Below are 19,253 nucleotides of genomic sequence, written 5' to 3'. Positions count from 1 at the left end.
GTTCCATCTCACTTGTTCTCCTCTAATGCCTTTCTGTGCTCTGTGCTGCAGCACAGATACGATCAAGCCAAACCCTGTCTGGAGACATCAAAGAAGTCACCCCATCTCTCTCGGTAAAAGCAAAGGACAGTATTATAAAAATGTTAAGATGTCAGTAGAACATTAACACACATACAAAACAAGAAAAAAAAAAAACCCAAAAAAACCAAAAAACCATCACACTTTGTGTTCTTCTCCCTCTTTTCTCCATTCCAGCTTTCTGTAGAGAAAGCATAGTTGGGTCTTCTCCATCACTGGCATGGGTTTGCCTCCAGTGACCATACCCAAGGATCAGCGCAGCCTCCGGCAGTATGTCAATAAATTAAATTATAGCCATGCCGAGTTCTTCTCAGACAAGTAATATAGATTATTCACACTATAATTTTTTCGGCTTTTGGCTTGTTACTTCTAGAGCCAAGAGAGTGGCTCGCCTCTCTGTACCAGTGGCCAACCTATGGCATCAGTGGGATGAGACTCGGCCAGCTGAGCTTCACCTGCGCAAGCCGCAGGGAGCAGCAAAAAAGGATGAGGCAATGGACTGAAAGGGTAGAGAAACACATCGCTATTTTAAATAACATTCAGCTATCAGCCTCTACAGATTCACATCCCAGTGGTCTCTGCAGATCAGAATGTAAATGGATAGGGGGGGGAAAAAGAAAAAAAAAAAAAGATCCTTCCTGGTTACTATAAATGTCAGGTTTTACAGCTTTATTTTTTTCTGTAAGACAGGCATTCGTTGTCATAGCCTTCATTAGTAATTTTTTAATTCATTGGCGAACTTCAACCCCACTTGCTGCTGAAGCTTTTGCTATGTTTCTGCACTAAATGTGCCAGCACCACCCAGGGATCATGAGCAGCTCCCAAAACTCATCACTTCAGCCTGTCAGCAGCTGAAAAAAAAAAAAAAAAAAAAAAAAAGGATAAAAATCACTCTGCTGGGCTCCCCTAGCAACGAAGTAGCAGCAGCCCCAGCTGTACCTGCATGTGCCATGGCTCGGCCGGAGAGAGCATCTGGGAAAAGGGAATGCTCAAGAGGGAAAGGCAGGAACAGCCCCAGGACTCCCACCTTTTCGTGGGGAGCAGAGTACTTTCAGGTTCTCTGCCGAGCTATTTCAGGTGAAGATGTGCCGTCAGAGGAGAAGGACCCACCTACCACACCGAGCCCTGCACCAGCAGCCCAGGTGCTCTACAAGACAAATCCAGGTCAGCTTTGACAAGAATACCCATTTGCAGCGAGGCTGTCGGAGCAAAGGTGCGCTTCCTCATGCTAAACCCAGCAGTTTTGAACATGTGACATATTAAACCTGCACCTCCAGCAGCACAAAGCTGCTGGTAGAGGACAACTGACAAAAGCCCAGCTATCCATGGCATGAGCCCACAGCAGGCTCTCCTGCTGGCCAGACACCGTGGATGGGCACCTGGACAAAGCAGGCAACCCACGCTGATGCAGACCAAACCAAGAAATCATGTTGCCTGTGGAGTTCCTCCAGCACTGCTGTGAAATTTCAGTCTCACCAGTGCATCAGAGATCACCAAGAAAAGTGTTCGTTAGTGGGGATTTTTAAGGCTTTTTTTTTTTTTTTTTAATTCTAAGAAATAAAGTACCTACATTTTTCAACTATTTAAAAAAAAAACCAAAAACCAAAAACCAAAAACACAAACCAGCACTCCTCAATCTTTGTCTCAGAATGAGTAATAGACTAATCACAGAAGAACATTTAAGAACATCTTTTAAAGTACTGATACTTTAAACACTGGAAATGAAACCAAACGATGTAAGACCAAGGTTCTATATTTGCTGTATTGATTGATTAAAAAAAATAATTCTCTATTTGTTGGGGGGGGGGGGGGGAGAAAGAAAGAAAAAAAAAAAAAAAAAGAGGTGGTTTAGCAGGAGTTACTTGTGTAAGGCACCTCTTCTCCTAAGCTACTAGTATGGATGAAAAAGGGTTAAAGTAAAACGTAAACACGCGAGCTGGCACATCACTTGTATCCTCCTGAGGGGTAAGCTACCTCACACCCCAAGCACACTAAATGCATCCACCCCGCAATTGTAACATAGCAAATATGCTATCTGCACAAGTTGTTTACCGTATTTATATTTTTTAAACCCTTTGAGTTGGAGGGTCCATACCACAATCATTTCACCCTGCTTGCTCCTGATAACCTACTGTCTTGTTTCCCAGCCCTTGTACTCTCCTCTCCCATGCAACTTGCAGACAGGTACATCACCTCTGGCTGCAGGACAAAAACCTGCACTTCCAGGCAGGCCCACGCAGCCCCTGGGATGACCCAGGATGTACCTGGGGCACCTGCATTCACTCCCACTGCAAATACACCTCCACTTCTGGAGGGGAGGGGTGGAAGCACAAGCATGCAAGTGGCTGCACAGAGGTTGCAGCGCCCATGCAGCACCAGGCATCCCCGTGCTGCAGTTCCAGGCAGCAGCCCCACAGAGGGAACCAAGCATCCCTAGCATCTCCACAGTTAATAAAACGGTGAGAAGCAAAGCAATGTTGAAGACATTTCCATTTACTCGCTTTCTAGCATCTAAAGGAGTTTTGGGTTTGCTTTTTTTATTAAAAAAAAAAATGAAGTAGCTGTAAACAAACACAAGTTCTGCTCTATTGCTCCCCATACACATGCCTTCTCTGTTACTATAGGACACCAGCAGCAGTGAAAAAGCCAGGCCCTCGGAGAGATTTCAAGCTCATTTTATACAGCTACTATGACTCACTGCAGAAGCCGCACACATTTGAGAAGCCTGTGCTCTGTACCCAGACTGCCCCAGCCACAACTCACATTGTCCTTTTCCCAGCAGCATCCCAACAGCTGTAGGCCAAAGCCAAAAAGTCTTCCTCCAGCCACCTCCATAAATGCAAGCAGTCTCTCTGGTTTCAGACGCCACTTGCTGTCAGGATACTGCAGGGGATTCCCCAAAATCAACACGGTTGTACACTGGGTCAGCTACTTAGGGTGAGAAATACTCTTTTGCTCTGGATTGCGGTAGTTGCACAGGATCTGTGTTACGCAAAGATGCAATGTTTCATCTATCAATGAGCTTCACTCAATAAAAAACTGAGTGTCTTGGACTCAAAACTTTGCTTCACATGCAGAGTCAGCTTGGTTTTTGTGAGCCCAAAAACAAAGAAAGAAAAAGAAAAGAAAACAGAACACAAACTTGGCTTCTCGAAGCAGTTAAGCATTCTTCTTGTCTCTTCAGCTTCCTACAACGAGCTAAAGATGCTACAAGAAGCAAAGAAATAATTTAGTCAAGAGCCTAGGTGATCAGTTTATTAGGAAAGTTAAAATACTGCAGCATTTAATGAAGCATCATATCTACTGCCAACACAATACTGACACAGCCCCCACTCCCTAACAAAAACGAACAAACAAAACCCCAACCCAACCCAACCAAAAAAACTTAAGCCTTCTGAAAGGAGCAGAAGAGTCCCTTACACCAGTCTGAAAGAAGGCTTTAAAACCCTAACTGCGCTACACCAAATTTTGATCAATTACTAAAATCCATAACACCCAGTATACCAGGGTTCCTCCTTGTTCAGCAATACTGCTGCCCACAAAAGCGCTTACTTTGATCAATTCATTCTCTCAAACAGAGGAGCTAAACCCATGTCAAACTTTTAAAGAATGATCTGTTAAAAAAATTCTAAGAACTGACAGCTGAAAGATGGAGGGGTTTGGAGGCCTAGGCTGTGATTACGTGCTTTATATGAAAGAGCAAAAAAATCCCATGTATTGCATATTCAACTGTGTTGCTTCATAGATCCTGTTGCACCATGACACTGAAGATAATCTGGTCACCTGGGGTAATCTAAGCCTCAAGAAAAGTGTGTTTTCTGCTACTGCTGCACTGGGTTTTCTTATCACCATTACTGGAGACACTCTCCTAAGCCAATCAATGTATAATTGACCTTTGTGTGACAGAGGAAAAGCAAGATGGTTTATCCCAACACTTTGAAAGCACTACCAGAGCGGTCTAGGTCTGTAAAGGCTAAAATGAATACAATCCGTTTCCTTTACAAAAAAGTTTTACCCCCACCTACTACCTTCACAAAGTGTTCAGCTCCAATCCTCTCCACAATTCACCGCATATCTACAGAGAAAGCTTTGACAATTACAGAACTAAAAGAAAAACACAGAAATTACCTGTGCCACACACAACTCTACTTTTATCCCTGTTACTGCCTAGAAGGGATCACAGGGGTGGTTTCTGCAGCTCCCAAAAAGTGGGCAGGGATGGGAAGCAGCCTGTCTTACTGCCATGGACAGACAAAGAAAGTGCGAAGAGGTCAAACCGTGCAATCATGATTTCACTCTTTTACAAACCACAAACCCCAATTTGAATAGTACTGAGACAAACCAGATTACCTACAAAATATTTCTGAGCTCTCTAGTAGCCAAATTTTTTTCCCTAAGCTACTACAAATAATTGTCAAGAAAACATCCTCTTGAATTAGTTCCGCATGAATCAACCTAAGGTTTTCACCAAAAATACCAGAAAAGCGCAGGGCTGAGTTGTCCCAGTTGTACCGGGGAGGCTGAACTGGGCAGATTAATCCCAGGGCTGACAGCAGCCGGCAGTGAAATGAATGCCTGCAGCCTGTCCGGTCCAAGATGCTCACCAGGGAAAGACAAACTGCACCATCCATCGAGCCTGCAAGGAGGCAGACACCAGCCTGTCTGATTTATGGCTTGAGTTAGAGAACATTTAGTGTAGCTTAATTTCCAGATGGGTATTTCTAGTCATTAATTAATAAGATGAAGCCATTATTCATTGATGGGAACACTTTATTTTTATCCTAGTCTGTTTCAAAGAGTTGTTTAAGTTACTTTAAAAATATAGCCAGGACAGGTTTGGAAATAGGTGGGTTTGCAGGATTTAAGCATGTCGAAAACAGCAAAACAAAGGCAAGATGGCTACAGTACCCTCCAGAATAAGACAGAAACATGCACAGATAAAAAAATTCTCAGAAAAGATGAAGCAGCAAAATGAACATCATCATCATCCAAGGCAAAGGCAAAACAGGGATGTACAGCTTTATTACCTCAAAGAAAAAAGAACCAAAAAAGAGGTTAAAGCATTCAGTGAGCTCTTAGAAAGACTGTAAGCAGCCTTACTATAATTAACTCTGATGAATTTAAAAATGCAAGGCAGAACTGGGAATGAAGTGGTTATTTAAATAGTTTTCCATGTATCCAGATCTTTCACCCTGATGCAAATCACCCTGGCCTACTTGAATACCTTGAGTAAAGTGATGAACAACCAGCATGATCTTTAAAGGACACCCAGGGTACAGGAAAACTTCTGCAGACCTATAGAAGTAAAGCTTGAAGAGAGGCAGGGGAGAAAGGCAGGAGCAAGAGGTACAGAAAATCGGCATTATTGACTAGGATTTTATTTCCTGAAAGAAAGGACAATTTCAAGAGGCAGAACAAAAACAAAACAAAAAAAATAATCAGGTAACAGGTAAAGCAAGATGTGAAGTTGAAGGCAGGCAAATGACTTGTTTCTCTGTCAGTTTGCCTGGCTGGCAAACTGGCAAAAAAAAAGTTATTTTACTCAAGTTATAAAAGAACACAAGCAAAAAAAAAAAAAAAACCCAAACCAAAAAAACCAACCACACAAAAACAAAAAACCCCCACCAAACCAAAAAAACAACAATCCACATTGAGATTGAGAGGCTACACAGGGCACATCAGTAAGAAAATCAGGTCTTCATGAATCCCCCCAAATGAAGTACGCACCTGGTTTAAAAGGGCCCCTCAGTCATCATCTGCTTCTGGATCTACCACATGCACCGTGCTGTGGCAGTTCACAATTCACTGGTAAGAGCCATAAAGCTGCATTTAAAACTCAGGTTTGTCCTGACACCCTGGAGATCCCCCCCGTTAGAGCGTGAGATGCAGAGTTGAACGGCAAGCTGGAAAATGGATGGACACATGAGAAAAACCCTACCCACCTTAATGATGATGTTGATAATATTAACAGTCAAAAGCACAGTTAAAAATGAAAAATACCTGGCAAAACAAGGACACAACAAAGAAAAGACGAAGGACTTTACAAAACTGAGCATCCACTGTCGGGCAACAGCGCAGAAGATGTAAGTTCACTCCAGGATGCATTAGCAGGCACATATAGACAAGGCAGGGGAGGTCATTACTCAGGGATGTGACAGACTCTGCGGCCAACGTGCTGCCCTCTGGTTTAGATTCAACACCACAAGATGAATTGTAGGCAATCTAGGGAAAAACCTCTGAGAAAAGATTTTAGAAAAATGAAATAGAGGGTCCACAGAACTCGTAGTTTTTCTACCATCAGCCAGTTCTCAGCTGAGGGAAGATGACACAGTGGCCCTGAGACTCTTTCAGGATAAGCAATTACGTGCTAATGCAGAGAGTTTGAGACCTCTTGACCAAATAAATTTCTGGTCTTCCTTAGTCATATACTTTCTGGAAAACACTTCACTACATAGCAGTAATTGATTATTTCTGAGAAGACAGGGAATTATCCCTCCTGTAAGCAACAAGTCCCAAAACCTGAGACCTTGCCATTGAACTGCCAGTCCATGTCCTCCAGGCGAGGCAGCTACTGCCACTTGCCGTTCACAACTTCGGCTTCCTTTCCAAGCTGGTTTTGGAGTGGGCTTGGCACACAAATTGCAAAACCTCCAATGGACTCTACCATTCTCTATAATACAGTAGGAAACAAAAATATTGTTTCCATATTTCCAGTTCGTAGATAAGGAAAACTAGTGCAGAGGAAAACTGTTGAGCAGTCAGACATCCCAGCAAGACATTAGCAACAGTCTAAGTGACTGCTGACGAATTTGGTAATTGTTTCTTTGCAAACCACTCACAAAGCACTAACCAGATGATTTTGGCTATTTTTTCCCCAGATAGATACAGCTCAAAAGTTTGCCCCTGTACTTTCCAAGCCAAAATAAAAAGAAGCTGTTCTGTCTCAGTGTCCAATCGATAAAAAGCTTCAGGCAAAACAAGGCAGCTGACAGTAAGCCCAGGATAAACAGCCATCAGTTGGTATCTAAGAGACTATCCCAACCACATCCTTTCAAGAGCATGCATCCACATTTAAAATTAAGCTTCTGCTAAGGACAGAAAGAAAGGGGATGTTTCTGGATCAATGACTCCTGAATTTGTAGTTGTCATCAAGAAAACAATTACCTTGTTCTCCTCACCGCTTTCTAGTAAAACAATTACGAACTTGTCTCACAAAGAGAAGAGAGATCCATCCCCTTCTCTCCAACCACGCCACCTTCCCCATCTGCTTCACGGTACAACTGGAAGTCACTTGAACACGACAATAGCGCACTTCATCGAAAAAGACAGAACCAGCCTCACAGTTACCTTCTCCTAAGGGATGAGCTGGTGCGTGCTGCATCGGGGTTACCTTCCAAGCCGGTATGAAGAGGCGTGTTGGCAGGATCCGCTTCCATTTTGTTAGGAGCGGAGTGGCTGCCCCACTTCCCACACTTTTACGCATCCTGTAGTTTTAGTTGCATCACAGAGCAGTCTGAGCACACGGCCTGGATTTTTTTTTTTTTTTTTTTTTTTTTTTTTGGGGGGTGGGGGGTGGGGGACGGGGGATACATCTCAGACTCAACCCGAAATGCCCTCCAGTTCACCTAACACACTCCAGCCAGTAAAAGGGGACTCGTGTCTGGGGGACTGGCCTGAAGGCAGTCCTAAAGCAAGCTTCAAAACAATCCTACACAGCCTGTACACCTCATCAGCAACATTTGCTGTGCTCCACGGAGCTGATCCTCCGCACGGTACTTGCCATCACAGTCACGAGCTGTTCTTCTTGCCTTCCCCTTCCCCCAGCTCCCTCCCTCTGAGGAAGGCTGCCCAGCGGTCCGCAGCCTCAGCCCTTGCAATCAGGCTGCTGCCAGCCGCTTACGGGGGGACAGGCTGTGAAAAGTGAGAGCTCCTCACCCTGACCGGCACTGCCCAGGAGCTATGCGCTGTCTCCATTACACGTGTAAGCCCACGGCAATTTCATGGACCTCTTCCAGACCCAAGAACATCTTGTGGTTTTTTTCCCCTCTGCTATCAGCATACATGTACCACAGCCACATTATGAAAAGTATCTTGCATTTTTATACATGAGCTGGGGGGGCTGTTTTGCTGAACAAGGTGCAAATGGTATTTTTCTGTGTTACTTTTTGGTAGGATTTGGGGTGGTTCTGCCCATTGCTGTATTTCTAAAACCGACCGTGCATTAACCTTGTAGCCTTGGGATGCCAAGCAGCTAAAATAGGACTGCTGAGGAATACAAGTCTCCAGCCCTGACCGTTAAGAACAGCCCGCTAAAACACCCTGACTTGCATATTAATGGCTACGGCGTGTAACAACAAGTTAAAATATTAATAATGAGAATAGTAATTAGCATGGACATATTATTTATTTGTCTACTCATTTGAAATTTACAGAGAAAAAAAAAAAGTCTTCAACATTTACAAGAAAGCAATTAAGGCAGCAAATGGATTATTTCTCTTTAAACCTATGAGAAAATGCTCAGTGCATATTTCCTCTCTAATTTGTCTGCACTCAAGAAGCTATTTTTGGAAGTCTCCCTAGACTGTATTGTAGCACCACATGTACTGTAATGGCATTTTAATTAGCCCAGAGAGCTGGAAGATGCACTACGCATCCGAAAGAGAAGCAGCCTAACAAAATGAGCCCATCCTTCTCTTCCCTTCTTTGAGATTTACAGCAGCTATCAAGTCAAAATACCAATTATGGTTTCAATTGGAATCGACTGTGACTGCTATAAAAATCCAGAGCATTGCAACAGCCTATAGAATTCAACAAACGTAGTATTTTAAGCACTATTTACTCATACTTTAAAGGTAGATGGTAAAAATAAAATGCTGCAGATATCAACAGGCAGGACAGCGGATAGAAGGAAAAGAAACAAAAAAAATCATTAGATTTGGGCTCTAAATATGTTAGGGTTTGGCCTGCAAGTATAAATAAGAAAATAGCCATTTAGATGAAAGCTAATCCATTCCTCTTTATATGGGGTTGTTTATGGGTCTTTAGTATTATTATTACTACTGCTACATCCGATATACAAGTTAGCCACCTTCCATTGCAGTGAGTGACGTAACGCATAAACATCAGAACGGTCTTGTATATATTTAATTCGCCGTAATTCTGACTCCTTTACTTTTGATGCAGTAGAAACTAGGTCAGGCTGACATCCGCCTTGGTTACAGAAGAGGCTGACATACCTGCAGTGGTACACCTCCTTCATGCCCTTGACAATACTGATGACTCCAGAGACATTCACAGGTCCAGATGTCAGGTGGAGCATTCCACTGAAGCCAGCAGCAGACCACAGCACTCAGTACCTCACAAGCAAGAGCTACGGTGTGTTTCAAGCTTTCTTTCGCATTGTAATCCACATTGGTATTTCACAAGAGGCAGAAGATACTCTGGCGTAATGTCTACTAGAGCTTCATACTGCTTTCCCACCAAAACCTCAGTAAAGATACATCCAACAGATCCCACTTGGGTTAACACAAAGGTAAAAGTAACACTCGGCAACAGTCAATAAGCACGGCAACCTTTACCATATTAACAGGGGGTTACCCCAAAAGCTCAATACCTAAGATGTGTTAAAACAGGAAAGGCTGTAGTCCTCAGGATATTTGGAGATTAATATCCAAATAACAATACACTCCTTTTCAAATGCCAAATTGTAAAAGCGGCGTGTTCTACTTCCTATGCCATTATTTTCCTTATTCTTTGCAATGGGAGGATAATGCAGCTCCTACTAAAGATTACAACCTTCAGTTTCTTCAGCAGACTCTGACGACTTGATCCGCACAGAAATTTGAAAGATAGGTCATTTTGGAAATCCACAGTAATAAAAGCATCCTTCACATTTAAATATAAGTAATCTAAGGTCTGTGGTAACCTATCCATTAGATTAAAGAGATAAAGCTTACTGAAAATGGTTTGACATAATTACAGCAAACAAGAACAGCTAGCCATTTCAGTAGACCTGCTTCCCCCTTTGGGCAAGGAAAGTCAGAACTCCCTGGAGCCAGCCTTTCCACCATCCCCCAGGCAGATAAAGCATTAAGTTGAAGAAAAAATAAAATACAAAGGAAAGAAATACCACATTAAAGAAATACCAGGTATAGTACGCTTTTGATGTGTATTCTTCCTTTTAAAGCCAAAAATATCCATATTTAATCCTGGTTTTCATTCCATTCTCCTGTAACAAGTTTCAGAATCAGCCCATTTGGTACACAGAAGACACCTATGAAGTCCAATTACGGACCAGCTCAAGCAGGCACTTCCAGTAGAAGCAAAGCACGTATCCTACACTCCGATCACTTGTCGCACCTTAGCCATTTCTTGCTGTCACTCAGGCAAGACGGAAAACCAAGAAAAACACTTGCTCCCATTCAACACCAAACACCTACCTAGCAAACGCAGCTTATCACAAAGGTGTATGGAACAGCAGCGTCCCGGCCGTTCCCAAACGTGCTCTGACACCTAAGGCAGGAGCCGGCTCAGCCTCCTTTGAGAGTTCCAACACCTCCCATGGGCGATCCTCCTGCACGCAGCCGCCGGTCAATCTGAACAGCCGCCGGTTTTAGTTCTCCAGTTACAGGCTGCAAAGACCCTATCTTATTTCATGCACAGTCACCATTAAGCACGCATGCCATACCAGGACACCACTATGTCAGAGACCCAGCTCTGGCTTTGGCTCAGCTTACCCAATCGTTTCCCGCAGTCTCTCTTCTGCAGCCAACATATCAGAAGGTATTTGGTGGTGGGCATCCAACACCACCTCCTGCCTAGTGCTACCTCGAGCCCCAGGAGGACAGCTCAGGGTTTCCACCACATGGAGAATCATAGAATGGTTTGGGTTGAAAGGGACCTTAAAGATCATCTAGTTCCAGCCCCACTGCCCCAGACAGGAGCCCATATCATAATAATAATAAAACACATCACTGTGCATCATTGTGTTCCTGTCTCCCCAGGGTGCTGGGAGACTCGGGGTAGGGTCTGCAGGAGCCCACTATGTCCTGATGTTAAATCCATCTCAGATGAGATGCTGCATGCACAACAAACCTGGTACTCCGCAGAGTACTTTCCCATGATCCCCACCCTATCTGACATAATTTCAACAACTACCAACACCAGGCAGCAGGAAAATTGTCCCAGTCTACCTGCTCCTGATATAATACCAGCCATTATCTGCCAGCTTTAGGTAGTCTGCATATAATATCTTCATGTCAATTCATGTACAGATTTCTAAAATTTGGACTTCAGATATTTTTAAATCACAAGAGGGGGGGAAAAAAAAAAAGAAAAAAAAAAGACTACCATGTCAAAGCATCTAAAAGTAGATTCCACTTTCACAGACTTGGTGGAACAGCAATTTCCCCGCTTGCAACGAAGGAGCTGAGACTACGCTGTTTATTACTATAAATATATTCATAGATATTTTCCCTGGCACGAAGCACTTCAATTTTAAAGGCAAGAGATTCATCAACTCTTATGGATAGCTTCATCCTTACTGCTTTTATTCTGTCACTGAGCACACGCTCCTGGCAAGAGTGGAGGAGGGTACAATCTGCTACCATCTGCAGGGTGCTATCCATCTGAAAAGGTGACTGTCTTCAAGAAATTAGCATAGTCCAAGCATTAAACTTAACTCTGGAATATTACGTTCAACCAACAGACTCTTTCAGGAGCCATTCTGTAAATGTTCCTGTTCCCTGCTATCTGCATGGTGTGGGGTTTTGTCTTTTTTTGTAAGTTCTGATGTAGCTTTTTATCACAGGTGAAAAGAACTTTCCATCCTTCTTGGTACATGAATGAGGTAAAGAGAGTATTCCACAATCACAGATAAATATTTCTACAGGTGATCAGTATTCTCAATGTGAGGTGCTTAATCTGCTGAGACGGATCCCATGAACTTCAGCACATTAAAAAAAGCAAACTCCACAGGACTCCCTTGGCATTCAGCAGGAGAGGTGCTGCTGGCACCCAGCCATTTCACAATCATGGACTATTCAGAACACATGAATTCACATTTGATAGCTACAAATTCACAGATATAATGCCACTTTAATCACAACTAATATTTCAGTAGGTTTTAAAAACTGATTGGGGATACAAAAATGAAGCGAGGAAAGAAAAAAAAAAAACCCAACTTGAAATTATCTGCGATTGTCAGCAGAAGGAGACCTATGAAGCACATTTTAAAGGCAGGAGAGAAGGTTCAATAACCTGCTTAATTTTCCCTTCTCTCCGGTTGAATAAACTGTCAGGAAGAAATCCAGCTGAATGATAGCCTGGCTTTTCTACAGCTTCAAATGAGATTCCAGCTCCTGCCCACACGTTCCCAGGACACTATGTTCAAGCTAATGAGATACCAAGAGGAGAAAAGCCTTGCCACTTAAAGAGGGAATGAACTGTGCGTTATATGAACCAAATGGCATGGGCTTCCTTCCTTACCCCAGCCCTGCATTTAGCTAGCACACACACTAAATAAGACTCATCCACAAAACTATTTCCAAGGCAGGCTGCGTCCAAGGGCTCTGATCCTTTCCACAGAAGAAAAGCAAAGTGATAATAATTACTCAGCAACCCATTACACTAATGCTTTCAGAAAGCAGGCGAACCCGGGGAAAATTCCTTGACGAAGCAGAGGGCTGGGAGAATAGAGGCAAAGGAAACACACTTGGACCCCTCCCTGGACACTGCTGGCAACAGGTACCATCTACGATTTCACTACTGAGCAGATGCCTTCTCGCTTTACAGGCTGCAGCTTCTCGAGTGGATGGCAGAATTGGAAAGAACAGAGGAAAAAAGGGAGAATTCTTCGTTGAGGAAAATAAAAAATGGAGACATGGAAACAGGACCGTCAGCAAACAGAGCATGACTTGAGTTTGATGGAGCTGCTGGGTCCCAGGTGGCTGTCAGACTGCAAGGCTCTGTGTTTCAACCTTTCAGAGTGCTCCATCAAGCCTTTCTTCTACAAAACAAGAGCTTAAAAACCGGGGGAAGACCCCACACAAGTGAAAAAATCCTTCAGAGATCTGAGAAAGCTTCCAATCAAAGGCAAAAACCAAACAGCACAGTCAGGGAAGCTGGACTGGACATGTCTGCTTTACACACAGGCTTGTCAGAAAGCTACAACTCCAGAAGCTTGATCCTAAGAGTGTTCTTCTCACCTCCCCGATGTCACACCAACCTTATTCAATGTGCATCAGGAACAAACAACAGCTCCATGGGTCCTGGTACCTCACATCTTTTTCCCCCCCGGTATCCCAGTAACCCCAGCTCCTCTCTCCCCCAGAGCTTCAGTAACGTAGCACAGTGTAACTTGTTTAAACCCAGCTCCCTCTATTTTCACATGCATCCATCAGATTGCCAGAATTATAACTAACCCATCCTGAGTGAGATCAGTCTGCTCCCCACCTACCCAGTGCCAGGGTAGCGCTCCATTGGGTCTGAAAGCAAGTGGCTGTGCTTCCTTCTCTCTGTTACCTGTTTTAGCCATCAGGTCAAATACTTCATCCTAAGAACTCACATTTAAATATCTGTTTGAATTACAGCAGGCAGGGATTGATTTCAGCTCGTATTGCTACATTGGGGTAAGCCAGTGGTCAGATGGAGGATGGCCAGTCTGCCGACTCACCCACGCACACTCATCTTCCTCGGGTACCCGCACAGCCTCTGCAGCTCTGCTTCCCCAAGAAGCTCATCCTCACATGTGGTATCTTCTCTACGTTCAATCCTGTTACTGTAACAGCATAAAATCTGTTGCTCACCAGTGAAAAATCCTTTTGGTCAAACATTTTAAGCACCAGAGACAAGCTGACCATGCTTGTTAGCAGCCTAAACTGCAATTCACCCTAAGCCCGTTAAAGACAGCAATCACATGTTTCAAATCACACAATCATAGAACGGTTTGGGCTGGAAGGGACCTTAAAGACCATCTAGTTCCAGCCCCCTACCATGGGCAGGGCCACCTTCCACCAGACCAGGTTGCTCCAAGCCCCGTCCAACCTGGCCTTGGACCCTTCCAGGGATGGGGCAGCCACACTATCCCTGAGCAACCTGTTCCAGTGCCTCACCACCCTCACAGTGAAGAATTTGTTCCCAGTATCTAATCTAAATGTACCCTCTTCTAGTTTAAAACCATTCTCCCTTGTCCTATCACTGCAGGCCCTACTGAAAAGTCTGTCTCCATCTTTCTTCTGAGCCCCCTTTAGGTACTGAAAGGCTGCTATAAGGTCTCCCTGGAGCCTTCTCTTCTCCAGGCTGAACACTGCCTCTCTCATGCCACCCTCTCTCTCAAAAAGGGAAAACGACAAGTTTTATTTCCTTGCTTTGCTCATATTTCAAGTAGATGCATATAAAAACTTAAGAAATCTACGTACAAAGTTTGGACAGTTGGTTGGTTTTTTTTGTGCAGTCACATTCTAGACCATCAAGACAAAGTAGTTGCTTCCAGATGTACTTCAGCGAGGAAGAGCTGTGGTATCGTCGGCATGTGACGGGACAGTCCATGTGAAAGGAACAAGCACCGATCTCCAGGGGTTTACATACAGAAGTCATGGTGCTGCTCTGGGTGAAGCCGCCATGTGGGACCCCAAAAATTACTAATATCCAGACGTGAAAATCCTTTCCCAACAAGCTAATCCAAAGTGCTCAGGAAAAAAACAGCCAACGGAGCCAGTGCCCAGCAAAGGGCAACTGCTTAATCAAAATCATCAGTTGAAATCTGAAATTATCCTGGAAGTACACAAACTGCAATTAAAACAACGTACGCAATTCAAAACAGCTGTGCCCAGCGTGACCACACTCCAAACTTCAAAGCTGACTCTTCACTCCCAAAATAAACAAAACCCCCAAAAATGCCAAAGACAAAAGCTTATTTTAGACTAAAGATAAGAATGTGGAGCCATTCATCAAAAGACTATTTTACTTTAAAATACTCAAACTAAGTATTTCTGTGGAAATTGCTGTCTTTATGTGTGAGCCGTGAAGACGACGCAGACTCTGTACAGAGAGCATCGGATGGAGACCATGCAAGGTGGTCAGACAGGTAGGGGTCTATCTCTCTGCACTCGCACAAGAGTAGGATGGCAAAGGACTTAGCTTACACCGTCACGATAACACCAACAGCAAGAACAGGCCTTTTGCTTCTTTGTGAGAACAGCAGAAATCCCAAAGGCGTTAATGCATTTTTTGAACTGCTCGTAATTGAATTTGGGTGGTGGTCCATCAACGGAGTTCATAAAGGAGCTCTTCCCAGCCAGCCCTCGCCAACTCACACCACAGCTGTGGCATATCTTTCCAGGATCATGGAGGTTCTCGTTTTGGTTTTAGGCAGATTTCAACACCCAGACCTTCTGTTCCAAGAAAGTATTTAATGCTTCCCTTTATTGCATTAATCACTAGCACACACATCTGGCAGTCATTTCCAGCCTTGTAGAATTAACTCAGAGCAAAGTCCTCCAGCAGGTAAGGAACACAAGGATCATCACTCAGGTGCTTCTGAAAACCTTATGTGCCAACAGGGAAAGTGCAACTTGTACCACCTCGCCACCACTGAAGGCCAAGAAAGCACCTGAGTACCTGGCCTCCTTGTCAAAAATGGTTCACGCTACCAGCCCAGGTTGCTCCCCCAAGGTAATAACCAACCCCAAAGGCAGGCTCCCTTGAATGCGGCTCTCCAGCTTGCTTCCAGATTTTCTTCTCATAACAGGATGCACTATTTTAACTGCTGGCTGCAGAGCTGGACATTGGAGAAGGTGCTAGGAATAACTTAAAAGAAAGAGATCTTGATGGGAAGGGAAAGCAGAGCTAAACTGATAGCCAGCTGCAAAGGCACAAGACCTCAGAAGCATAAAGAGATGTTCTGTAGGATGCCACAAGCAGTATGCTGCCACGTGGTGTTCCTCCACGTTATACTCTAGGCACCTCCAGTTTTCATCCATGAGGTTATATGGGCTTCATCCTGCACACCTCAAGCTCTGACTCACTGCTAAACTCAGGCCCTTGTGATGAAGCAATTCCTTCCACTCCACAATTTTTGCAAGGAAAGTCTCTTCCACTCTACCTAGATCAGATGTTTCAGCACACCTGGCATCTGTGGGACCCAAGACGCTGGGGCACAAGTTTCTACTTTGATAAACCATGTGCATTTCAAATGCAATACCTTTATCCTCAGCCTCCAAACTGTTGCATTTCTCATAAACTTGAGACTCGCCTGGGTATCTTTTCTTGTCTAGATGAAACCCAGGCTGTTTTACACTGTCAGTAGTCCCTATTGTTGATAAAAGTAAAAGTATTATTCTCGTGAAACTGAGACTGCTCACAGAAACCGGTTGCAGCATGCACCTCAAGGAGAGAGACGGTGACTCACCCAGAAGACAGCTCCCAACACCTAACCTCAGCGCCTGCTTTGATTCACCCTGATGATGGAAAGCAACGGAAAGCTCTGGCAGAGGAAAACCTCGCCAACGCCATGAGAAAGGTACAATCGACAACTCCCCTGCACCCAAAATTTCTTTTTTTCCTGTTCTGTCACAAATAGGAGGTTAACACAAGCTGAAATGCTCATATACTTAATGTTTTTTTCTTACTGCTTTACCACAAAGGATCATTATTCCATGGCTAATATAGTAATATTAGATAATATTAGCAATATACATTTGCTGTAGTAAAAGCACTTTAAATTGCATTAAACACAGTAACATGAGACTAGCACATTTTCAAACGGAAATTTCTAATCCCTGCTCTGTTGAGGAGCAACTCCCATTTCCAAGCCAAGGAGAAGCAAGCCTGCCTTACCATGGGGCCAACCCAAAGTGCTGGCCTTTGCATATGTTCAAAATAACATCAGGCCCTCAGTAGTTGGGGGGTACAAAAAAAAAAAAATATCGTCTGCTAGCCTCCTTCCCTTTTACCTTAAGTTTAGTGTTGCTCAGTGGTTGCACACAGCCAAAATACCCACCCACTGTACCAGGCTGCTTCAATAAAACTACACACGAGCCTCTACTCCTTACCTGACTGGGACAGACTCGCTCCAAACAGTTTCCAAGATACTTAGATGCACCTCATTGATGGTGTTGAGCAGCTTCAAACAACGAAAAGGCACTGTAACGTTAACAGCAAAATGCACCACAAGAAATCCACAACTCTATGCCAAAGTTTCCCTTGATAAATAGGACAAAAGAAATGAAAAATCCTATTAATGAGTATTACTTGTCCATTCCTTTTGAGCCTGCAACATGCAGTCTCACAGGGGACTAAAAAGTGCCAAACCACCCCATGGGCTGCACTTGCGTAAATGCCGCAGGCACCCGGACGTGCACAGTGCACCAGGTCTGTCTGGAGGCAGCGTTAACGCATAATAAGAAATCTCAGGAGTTTTAACACCTAGGTAAGGCCTGAAATCCATGAGGATTTCTCTGAATGCAGAATCAGATGACTGCATGATGAAATATTTTTCATGTGTTACAAAAGAAAAAATAATGTTCTAAAAAAAAAATATAAAAATTCTGTAGAGGTCTCTAGATATTACAGCAGGTAGAAGGGTTGCTGTGTGCTTTAACGTCCGATTCCCCTTCCAACCAGGGGCACTACACAGATTGCTCCAATGCAGTCACCACTCACCTTTCATAAAGAGGGAAACTATGCTGATGAACTGCAAGCAAGATACTGTGAACTACCTAAACATCACGCAACCAAAAGTGTGTTGGATCAGCAGCGAAGTCCCCACTCCCAGCTCAGGAAAGTCTTAAGATACCACCTGCAGCGTCCCAACAGCCCACGTGCCATCAGAAGGCTTCTTAGGCTGCCCTAATGGTTCTTCCAGCCCTCTTATCCTTCCCCCTCCTCCCCCAAATCCCATTCCAAAAATGAAATTAATACAAACTTTTGAAATTTGGGGTTCTAAACCAAATTAACTTGACAACGATAAGGCAGCAGAAAGAACATATTTTTGCTGTAAAAGCTCACTACCCAGTTCAAGCAAAACTAAATCACTGATTTATGACCACTGAAAACATCAGGCTTGAAGTCACACGCGAGCTGACAGGAGCTGCTGCAGGTTATAGTGAATATAGCCACACGCCGTCAGCTTGCACACCGAACCGCCTGCGAAGCAAACACTGCCGTAACCCAACGAGTGCAAGCGGAAAGGCAAGCCGCATGATCCTAGCTATAGAGCGTTTGACAAACACGTACCCCGCCACAAGCAGGAAATTAAAAACCACAGCTAAATAAAACAAAGACTGAGAGTTGCAAGTAATGTGATAAGCCAACTCGTAAAAACAGCAATGCCAAGAAGTGTCATCATTCTTAGTAATCAAAAAATATCTGAAAAAAAAAATGAAGAAAAAAAAAAAAGCCTTCATTTTAAGTCATCTCTTTTGTTATATTGTTTTCTGTTTGATGACTGCAAGTAGAAAAGTGTAAATTAAGATACTTGTTTTTACTGCTGAAGATACTGCTCAAGGCACCGTTAAAACAGAAGTAATCAGAAGAAAAAGGGAGGATTTGGGGTTTTGTTTTGTTGTTGGGTCTGTTTTGTTTTTTTCAATCTGAAGTTATTTATCTCCCATTTCTCATCTCAAAGCCGTGCCTCCCACACCCTTCTGGGTGCCCCAACTGACAGCCAAGCGGCACCTCCCAGAAAGCCATCAGAAGTCCATCAGAGCTTCTCCCAGCCAAGCTTCCCCCATGGAAGGGGAAAGATTTCAAAAAAAGATTATCAGCAAACGTGGGAGTGGGCAAATCAAAATTAACGTCTTGTACCGCTGTGAAACACATTTTCAAAGAACAAGGTGGATGTGACCGCGTCATAACCTGTTCCCTACACTGCAGGAGCCCAGGGCCTTTTCTGCCCTTCCCACAGAGACAGCACTGCACGGAAGGGGCCACCCCACTGCTCCGTGCTGCTTGGAAGCCACGCCAAAGCCCTGCAGATACCGAAATGGCCAGAGAGTGATTTTACACATACATTTAGGAAACCCACAAAACAGATCCAAGACTCCTCAGGGCAGAAGGGAAGCATGTAGGAAGATGGCCATCCAGAAGGACTCTGGCAGGCTTAGGAGCTGGGCCCCAGCAAACCTCATGAAGTTCAACAAGCCCACGTGCCAGGTCCTGCACATGGGCTGGGAAAA

General features: G+C 44.0%; 1 protein-coding gene across 13 annotated transcripts in view; it reads right to left on the bottom strand.

The window, feature by feature from the left end:
• The window catches only part of HDAC4 (histone deacetylase 4), a 267,150-nt gene that overhangs the window by 164,065 nt on the left and 83,832 nt on the right, over window positions 1-19,253 (bottom strand). The gene's annotated exons all lie outside the window — the stretch shown is intronic.

The sequence above is a fragment of the Falco peregrinus genome, chromosome 8 (genome assembly GCF_023634155.1).
Source record: "Falco peregrinus isolate bFalPer1 chromosome 8, bFalPer1.pri, whole genome shotgun sequence".
NCBI lineage: Eukaryota > Metazoa > Chordata > Aves > Falconiformes > Falconidae > Falco > Falco peregrinus.
The sequence above is the reverse complement of the archived record's forward strand: the minus strand, read 5'-3'. Positions and strand labels throughout refer to the sequence as shown.